Here is a 10529-nt window from a genome sequence, read left to right on the forward strand (position 1 = left end):
TTACCTGTTTGGATCCTGTCCAGAGCCCAGCAGGGGCCTGGTCTCCCTGGTTTTTACAAGAGTGCGTTCCTAGCACATATTAGCTACAACATATCGCTACAGCAGAATACCACGGACTGGGTAGATTTCAAACAGTACAAGTTTATTTGGTTCAGGGTTCTGGAGGCCCAAGATGGAGAGGCCACACCTGCCGAGGGACTTCTCGGTGAGTTATGACATCGCAGGAGGGTGAGTGAGCTGAGCACAATAGAGAGAAAAAGGGGACAAGGGGGGGACAAACTTACAGCAGACACTCTTGCAATCGCTAACCCACTTCCATGATAATGGCATTGAGCAATTAACAAGGACTGGGCCCTCATTACGGACATCACCTCGTAATGGCCCTGTCTCTTCATACAGTTGCAGTGGCCATTAAATTTCAACCTGAGTTTTGGAGGGGACACTCAAACCATGAGCAGTGGAGTCAGTGCCAAGCGGGGACCTTCAGAAGGCAGGATTTGGGGTGTGACTCACTGGTAGAGTGCTTGAAAGATGCTGAACTCGATCCCCAACACTGCAAAAAAAACAAAACAAAACAAAAAATAATAGACGGCGACTTTCCCAAGGGCTAAAACTTTGCTATGTGTACTGAAAATCCAGGCAGAAAGATTTCTGGATAGGGCTCTGCAGAGGTCTCAGCCTGAACTATGCTCCTGGGTTCTTCCTCTGTTGAGAACCAGGAGGTTCCTCCCTCTCTCTGGAGGGGCGAAATGCTGTCTGTATATGGCATTGGGCTGGTGCTACGGCCTCCCTTGATGTCTGGAGGCTCAGCCAGAAGGAGGCATCACCTGCCTGCAAAGCCTGGGGTCTGCACTATGGATGAGCACAGAGAGAGCCCCATGTCCCCATTACTTCCCTAGGATGGGGAGCAGACACTTTCCATGTTGCAAAATTAGAGGAAATGCCCCCAAAATCTGCTATGTGCACTGAAAACCCATAAGTCAATGTTGAAAATGGGTCCCATTGTTCCCTGACAATGTGCAAATCCTGACTCACTGAGCCTCAGGATTTCTGTTGTCTGCTCTTATGGTTTACACGTAGAATGCCCCAGAAACGTTCTTGTGTAAGGCGATGCAGCCAGGCTCAGAGGCGGGGCACAGCTGGAGGAGGTGGCCTTGGGGGCTGTATCTGTCCCTGGGCCCCTCTTCTAGCTCTCTGCTTTCCAGCTGCCAGGGGTTAAGAGCAGCTCTTCTTCCATCATCCGTAAGCCCTGGTGTTGCTTTTCCTGCCTTGGAGCTGACGACCATGGACTGAAGCCTCTGAAATCTCTAAAACTGTGAGCCAATGAAACTTTCTTTCTCTAAGTTTTTCTTGTCGGGTATTTTTGTCACAACCATAAAAAAGCTGACGATGACATCAGTTCATGAAACCCAGGAGGCATATGAAACCCGGGAGGGCAGCCCCAAACCAACACCTAGAGGATTGCAGTTTCGAGGCCAGTCTCAGCAACATGGTCAGATCCTCAGCAACTAAGCAAGACCCTGAGTCAAAATAAAAAGATAAAAATAAAAGGGGCTGGGAGGCAGAATGTCCTGAGTTCAATTCCCAGTGCTAAGAAAAAGAAAATAGGCGTGTGTCCTACTGGATTTATTGGGTGGTGATTTAGGCAGGTGGGCTGTGGCTGAAGGTAGGTCTCTGTGGGTGTGACCTTGGGACTATATGTGTTCCTTGTCCCTGTCCCTTGCCCTCTCTCTCTGCCTTGGGCCCCCAGGATGTGAGGGCAGCATCCCTCCACACACCCTGCCACCACTGCCACCATTTATATTTTGGATTCTGCCCTGTGATCTGAAACCACAAGCCCCAATAAACCTTTCCTCCTCTAAGCTGTTGTTGTCAGGTGCTGTGGTCGCGGTGATGGGTAAGCTGACTAAAGCAGCCCTTAATCCAATGTGACCATTGTCAAAGAGGACAAGGTCAGGACAGAAGCACACACAGAGGAACGAACATTTGGAGACACAGGGAGAAGCCGGCCACCTGCCAGCTGGGTAGAGAGGCCACAGAAGAAACCCTGCAGACGCCTCATGGAATGGAGGTCAGCTGACTACAGACCCAACCCTGGGCACTGGCCGACATAGGGAGAAAAAGGGGCAGGGGGAAAGCATTGTTAGGGGGTAGAATTGGCAAACCTGGGTGAATGGCTTCCACTGGACAAGTGGGGGCGCTCAGAAGTGTAGGATCCTGAGGGGCCTGATGTGTGTGGGGGGGTCACCCATCTCTGGGAGCTGGAGAATCCACCAGGAAGCACTGGCGCTTGGGACATGCAGAGTTGAAGATGTGGGAGGTATCCCAGTGGGCTGTCCTGGAGCCAGCTGGTCTCATGCAGGGATCTGAGCCAGAGGGATGGACAGAGCACAACACCAGACCCGTGCAAGTGGAAACCATTCTGCAATTAGAGGAGGTTGCCCAGGTGCAGAGCCGCCGTCAATGTCCATCTGCAAAGGAGGACCCATCGGCTATTGGGCTGGTGGTCCACACCACAGCTGTTCATGTTTAATAGGTTGATTACAGCCGGGCGTGGTGGCGCACACTTGTAATCCCCACACTTGGAAGGCGGAGACAGGAGGATCGCACAGGTTCGAAGCCAGCACACTGGTTTAAGAGACCCTATTTTCAAATAAGAAAGTATAAAAATAGGTCTGGGAGTGTATACTGGAAGTAGAAGGGTTTCCAGGAACCCCAGTACCACGAAAAAAAAATAGGTTGATTACAAAATATTGTCTGCTTCCCCTAATTTTTCTTTATACCCTCTGTTTAAAAATTCCCATGATAGGCCAGGTATAGTGGCATACACTTGTAATCCCAGCATTCGGGAGGTTGAGACAGGAGGATAACCGTTCATGGCCAGCCTCAGCTACTTAGTGAGGCCCTCTGCAACTCAGTGAGACCCTGTTTCAAAATAAAGAATAAAAAATAGGGCTGGAGACATAGCTTGAGGTAGAATGCTCCTGGGTTCCATCCCAGACCTGCAAGAAAGAAAGAAACAAAGAAGAAAGAAAGAAAGAAAGAAAGAAAGAAAGAAAGAAAGAAAGAAAGAAAATCCCATTATAGAAGCAGGCAGACTATTCCCAAATGCTAAATTGGTCAAACTGGGGGAAGGCGGCCTCTTTAACCTATCCCTGTGATTCTTCGATACATATGGCAGTTGCCATGCGAGCTTCCTGGTGCAGGTACCATGGAGCTACGTGGTCAAAGGATGGGCTATTTTCCTTCTTGATACTGTTCCCATAATTCTTTGCTCCTCCTGGCCTTCTTACTTTTCTTTCTTTCTTTCTTTTTTTTTTTTTTTTTTGTGGTACTGGGGGTGGAACCCAGGGGCTTTTCTACCTCTGGGCTATACTCTCAGACCTATTTTATACTTTATTTGGAAACAGGGTCTCACTAAATTGCTGAGAGCCTCACTAAGTAGCTGAGGCTGGCTTTGAACCTGTGCAATCCTCCTGTCTCAGCCTCCCAAGTGCTGGGATTACAAGTGTGCACCACCACGCCCGGCTCCTGGCCTTCTTTCTTTAAAAACTTTTTTTGAATTTGAAAAATGCATGTCAAGGCATATTATACATGCCTGAGAAGGGAAATGACTGTCCCCTCTAAGAATAATGGTACTATTACGGTATTCGTGGCTCTAGCTAGCATATATCACAGGATACTCTGTATCAGACATCAGACTTTCCAAAGAAATACAAACTCCACCAGAACATGAGTCTTCAGCTTTGGAGAATACAAGGTTTTAGATCCGTTTTCTGTTTGAAAGCGCAGGCTCTGGGTTTGGGTTACCGGGGTTGGAGTTCTAGTCTTCTCTCTGGTTGGACTGGTCCCATCCCGGGCGCGCTCGCCGACCTCTCTGTGCTTTGGTTTCGCCATCTGTAATGGAGACTTCTCCGCAGATTGACTGTTTGGGCCCAAAGACAGAAAACATAGAAAGCACTGAGAAAATAGTAAAAGCTTCAGACATTTCACTCTGTTCTCCCTACATATGAGAATTTAAAAAATTTGCCTCAAGATTATTGTTGGGAAATAAAAACAAAAAATTTATTTATAAACAAGAGCCAACATGGTTATCCTTAGGTCTCAGATGTACTAATCTCAAACTTGATTCTTTCTCTAATACTCTGTAAGACATTGCCACTCTGTGCTTCTCCAAGGACATTTTCTGAGTCTAGCACACCTCATTCACACACCACCAGCTATCTGCCTGTTTATATTTACTGGGGATTGAACCGAGGGGCATACTACCTCTGAATTAAACCCTGGCTCTATTTTATTTTTTATTCTGAAACGGGGTTTTGCTGAGTAGCTGAGTAGCTGAGGCTGACCTTGAACCTGCAATCCTGTCTGAGCTTCCCAAGTCCTGGGATTTGTTTTAAGTAAATTAATAATTTGTCAAGGAATAAAAAGAAGCCAAGTATGGTGGCACACACCTGTAATTCCAATACTTGGGAGGCTAAGAAAGGAAGATTGCAGGCTCAAGGCTAGCTTCAGCAACTTAGTGAGACTCTGTTTCAAAATAAAAATAAAATACAGGGCTAGGGGTACAGCTCAGAGATACAATGGCCCTGAGTTCAATCCCCAGTACTGAAAAAAAAAAAAAAAATCAAACTGGGCATGGTAGCACACTCTAGCAATCACAGTTCTTGGAAGACTGAGACAGGAGGATTGCAGGTTTGCAGCCAGCCTCAACTACTTAGTGAGGCCCTCTGCAACCTAGTTTCAATAAAGACTAAAAAATAGAGCTGGAGGTATAGCTCAGAGGTAGAATGCACCTGGCTTCAGTACTGAAAAAAAAAAAAAAAATCAAACACAGGGCTTGGAGGTAGAATGCTTCTGGGTTCAATCTTCAGTGGCACACACACACACACACACACACACACACACACACACACACTTTAATAAATCAAGTTGCCTGTGCTGTCTCCTTAGTACAATGTGTTTTGCGATTTCCAGAAAATTTGTTTTAAGTGATTGTCCGAATGAAGCCAGTACCATTATCCGACTTTTATACTAAAACATTCCATTTCACTTTAAGGCAAGTTCTTGAAATTTCCTTACCCAGCGGACGATGCCGGTCCAGCTCCTGCCTGACATTTCATCCAGAATTACAGATAATGAAGCCAGCAGAGGTAGGAAGGGAGAACTCATTTGGGAAGCTGACCATGATTGCTTTTAATTTGTTGACAATGCTGAGTTTGGGGGGGGGAGGGGAGGCGGGGGAGCAGGGCGCAGCTCGGCCTTGCATTAATGGAGTAACAGCTGAACTAAGTGTTCAGAGCGAACACATCAAAGACTGTAGTCTTTGAGATACCATTTCTTCTCTCCCATGATGTCAAAGGTGGCCGCAAATATATCCAGCGCTTTCTGGGTGGCATTGTTTAGGAAGCTGGCCCCAGCAGATGGCCCCAAAATGTACCTCAGCCCGATAGCGCGGGGACCACATGTGATGGCATAGTCTTCTCATTAGCAAACAGAAAAAGAAAAAGAAGAAAAAAAAGAGGCAAGGATGAGAAAGGAAAGAGATGAAAAGAATACACAAAGACATTTACATATTTACATTGTCTCCCTCGAATTTCAAATTCTCCCTTAGCTGAAGTGCCGGCGCGCTTACGGCTCTCCTTCTGTTTGTATGTTTACTTGTACTAAATAGATTATGGTAATCAGGCACATAAATGCATGCAACTGTTATTATGGCATTTTAATCACAGAGTTTTTCCCTGGAAGCCTTCATTAGAATTCTCATAATCTTACTTGTTAGTGTAACAAACAGTAATAAATGCCAAAGAGCTTGGATTAAGGCAGAGGCCTTCAGACTTTAAAAGAGGAATATGGAAATGTTATCAAATCTCTGCATTACTTATTGAAATGTCACATAAACAGTTCGGGACTCTAAATATCTTACTCATTACAAGGATTGGGAACCAGGCAACCCAAACATAGTAATTATGTCTCTCTACCAAGCACGACAAACATATGCCTTCCATACCTACCAATGAAGTCTCCTGAAATAACCGGATAGTTCAATGCATAGTCCTGGCCATAATTCACTATTGTAATAAGATAATTTACTAGTACATCATTTCATTAATTGCATGCTTAGTGGTAAACATGTGTGAACACAAACATGTACCAGGACTTGCTAATTCTTTTTTTTTTTTTTTTGCAGGTCTGGAATGGAACCTGGGGGCATTCAACCTCCGAGCTACACCCCCTGCCCTATTTTTTATTCTTTATTTTGAAACAGGGTCTCACTGAGTTGCAGAGGGCCTCACTAAATAGCTGAGGCTGTCCGCGAACCGCGATCCTCCAGTCTCAGCCTCCCGAATGCTGGGATTACAAGCTTGCGCCACAACGCCCAGCTAGCTAATTCTTATTAGGTTTCAATTTTACAAGTTGCTAAGAAAAACTTCAGTTCCTTTTTTTTCGTGTGTTTGGTAATAAATCATGTTTTCTGAAAAAATAGGGTGGTTTTGCAAACAGGTATATAGCTCTAGATATATTAGATGGCCATCTTGATTTGATTAAACCCAGAATTTAGATGTGGTGACACAAGTTCTGGGGAAACTGTGTACTTCAGTTATCATCTGTGTTCAAAACTATCCCAAAGCCAGGCGTGGTGGCGCACACTTGTAATCCCAGCATTTGGGAGGCTGAGACAGGAGGATCGCGGTTTGCAGACAGCCTCAGCTACTTAGTGAGGCCCTTTGCAACTCAGCGAGACCCTGTTTCAAAATAAAGAATAAAAAATAAACTGGGGGTGGTGGCGCACGCTTGTAATCCCCATGCTTGGGAGGCAGAGACAGGAGGATTGCGCAGGTTCGAAGCCAGCCGCGCTGGCTTAAGAGACCCTGTTTCCAAATAAAAATATAAAAATAGGTCTGGGAGTGTAGCCTGGAGGTAGAAGGGTTTCCAGGAACCACAGTACCACCCCCCAAAAAAAAAGAATAAAAAATAGGGTTGAGAGTGTAGCTCGGAGGTAGAATGTCCCTGGGTTCCATCCCCAATACTATAAAACAAAAGTAAAAACAGGACCCAAAACTATCCCAAGATTTATGGGCTTAAAACAGTAATAGTACATTATGTCTCATGAGTCTGTGAAAGCAGCTAGGTAGAAATTCCCCCAAAGGGAAACTGAGGCCAAAGAGCCTCCACTGAGCATCCGTTCTGGGCCTCCCAGAATCCTAGGCTCTCAGCAGAACTGCCCGGGAAGCCCCAGGTGAACCGCTCTTCTGGGGATTTGAGTTACTCTTCCCTTATGATTCGCTTCACGGAATCTTTGGTTCAGCCTCCAGAAAGAAGCCTACCAGTCTCTTCTCAGAGCTTCCTCAGACCAGTGGATGCTGGAGGAGGCCGGCCCTTTCTTGGGGTGCCCATTAATCAAAGGCACTGCTTCCCAACATCATGTGGGGGACTGGAAATTAGCTCAGACGGACCGTCTACTCCATGACCCTGGAAATTGGCAGGACTTTTTTTTTTTCTCCCCTCGAAGAGCCTGTTAACAAACATTTCTCAGCATACCACTGTCCTGACCCCTGAAACAGGCCCGGGCAGCCTCACTGTACCTTCACACCCAGACCCCCACATGGAGGTTTTCAACCTGGACTGCATTGGAACCAATCCCAGGAGCTTTTGTGCTCCCCGGGACATCCCCGGACATTGTTTAATCATGATGTCCGGCTGGAGCGAGATAGGAAGGCAGTAAGTGTGTGAGTGGACATGATTCCAAGGCGGGTAGCAGCGTCATTTCCAATTTACAGATGAGGAAACTGAGAACAGGGTTGTCCAGAAACTTGCCCAAATAATGGAGCCAGGATTCATGGCAGGTGTGTTTGATTGGTTCTTGTAGACTCAAAGGTGCACAGCGGGCTGAGAGATTGGAGGTGACTGACCCCTCAGAGTTCCAGTGCCTGGTCCCTCCTACCCATCACCAGTCACTGTGGACAGCTGTGATCTCGCCCGGACAGCTCCTCCCAGGGCTCAGCAGAGCAGATTCACCACGCGAGCTCACAGGACCATGCCTTGACTCTGCGGCACACAAGACCAGGAAGAAACAATGGTGGAGATATTGGAGCATAGCTTTGGGGTCCAAAACCTTGGGTTTAAATGTCACCTCAGTGTCCTCATGTTGCAAAGTGACAGCCCCTTCAATCACTTTGGGAATATTCAGCAGCACCTACTAAGTGCCATGCGTTGCAAGTAAAACAAGCTCCAAAGCCTCTGTCTGCAGAAAGTGTAAGGAATTCTGAAGGATTCCAAAGATAAGAAATTTCAAGCTCTGCCCTTGATATGTAAGAAGGCCTTGCATTCCTCGAAATTCCTTCTCCCCCAAATGCCCGATGTCCACGGAAACAGCTTAAGCAAGTCTGTGAGCTGACCCAGTGCACAGCCCAGCTCTCTCCGGGGGTGTAACCAGACCCTGGCGCCCACTGGCTGTGGTGGGTCTTGACTCTTTGACTCCTCACCTGCTTTCCATGGTGCTGTTCTTCAGCTCTACCAGCCTGGCCTCTATAGCAAAATTTCCACTTGTAAAGGGTCTCAGAGTTGACACTTCTTGGCCCTAATCAGGACACCTGCTGGTTCCAAAGCAGTCACGAAGACCTGGTTGGCCAGGTCCAGACCACATGTCAGTTTCTAGGATGTGTGAACAGAAGCCAAGCACTGCTAGATACAAGTGGACTGAGGTTGGGGAAGAAGTGATAGCTCCCTCCCCAGCAAGGGGCTAGGAGGAAAGGAGGAGGGCTAGTGAGTATTATTAACATGCACTCCAGGCAGGAGGACTGTCTGTGTCTGCTAGGGATGTAGAAGTTGAAATCAGCAGGCCCTTGCGCTGGATGGATCTGTAACAAGACACTGGGGGCAGCATCTGCAGAAAATGAACACCTGAGGCCCCCACCCTCCCCAGTTGTACAGCCCGCAGGAGACTCGTACGGGTGTAGGGTGGACAGGATCTGCCGCCCTCGCCGCTGCTCCTGCCCTTGTAGAGCCTGGCTGTGTCTGGCCACTTGACGACCTGGGCACCAGGTCATCCCTCTGGGTCTGCGGGGACAGCTGGCATTATTCTGGTCCCTCCTATTCTGGTCCCTCCATCTCTCCCAAGCACAGATCAGGGCTGGGCATTAAGTGTGTGGGCTCAGGAGCTAAGACAGTACAGCCATTTACTCCTGTGTGACCTGGAGGGTCCTTGGTGTGTCTCGTTTTTACCATCTGTGCATGGAGAGCCAGGGTCGGCTTCCTGGAGTTGTATGGAGTGCTTGAGCTCTAGATGTGGCCACAATGGACACGCAGCCATCGGAGCCTGTGATGGATGGTGATGATGATAACGACGACAGTGATGAATGGGCAGCCTGCGCAATGGGCAGAGACCCTTTGCTTTACAGACCTGGTCTTGCCCGATGGTTGTTTTTTTTTCTTTTTCTTTTTCCTTTTCTTTTTTTATTTTCTTTTTTGGTCTGTGTGGTACTGAGGATGGAACCTGGGGGTATTCTACCTCCAAGCTACACTCCCAGCCCTATTTTATTTTTTTTTATTTGAAACAGGGGTTTACTAAGTTGCAGGGGACCTCACTAAGTAGCTGAGGCTGGCTGTGAACCTGTGTTCTTCCTGTCTCAGCCTCCCAAGTACTGGGATTACAGGTGCGTGTCACCACACATGGCTGAGTGGTTAGAAGTTCATCTCCATGAAATATTCCAGTTTGGGGGCAGGGTTCTTATAGACACTTAGAGTCATGATCTTTGCTTTTCTGGTGCTATCTTACCCCTATAGGATAGGAAAGAGCAGATGCGGGAATGCCAAGGAGCAGCAGTTGGGTTGGGCGTAGTTCTTAGAACCTGTCTGTAGGCAAAGTTGGTGAGTTGTGCCACCTGCCCTGCCATACACTGACCAGGATCTCAAGGGGAGAAAAAGTTACAGGCATGGTGGTGCACGCTTGTAATCCTAGTACTTGGGAGGCTGAGACAGGAGGATCACGGTCCGTGGCCAGCCCCAGGTACTTAGTGAGACCCCCGCAACTTAGTGAGACCCTGTTTCAAAATAAAGACTAAAAAATAGGGCTGGAGGTGTAGTTCAGAGATGGAATGCCCCTGGGTTTCATCCCTAGTAACACACACACACACACACACACACACACACACACACACACACACACAAGAAGGGCTATGGTTTGGGTATTGTTTAATTTGAGTGTCCCCCAATGATGTATTAAAACTGAAGGCTTGATCTGCAGGGCGTCATTGGACCTCCTTCTGGGAGGTCACTGGGGACTTACTCCTGAAGAGGATTTGAGACCTCAGCCTATCCTCTCTCTGCTATGATTCAAGATGTAATCCCTAGCTCCCCACAGCTCCCCCATCTCGACATCGAGGTGTGCCATCAAGGTCTGGGGGACGGCGAGCCTTGCCAAGCCTGTGTTGCACCACTTGGGCATTGAGCCTCCAAAATTATGAGCTAAATAAACTTCTCTGTATAAGTTAGTCGCCTTAGGTATTGCCTCATAATAATGGAAGGCT

Source organism: Muscardinus avellanarius (assembly GCF_963383645.1).
Source record: "Muscardinus avellanarius genome assembly, chromosome: 5".
Classification (NCBI taxonomy): Eukaryota; Metazoa; Chordata; class Mammalia; order Rodentia; family Gliridae; genus Muscardinus; species Muscardinus avellanarius.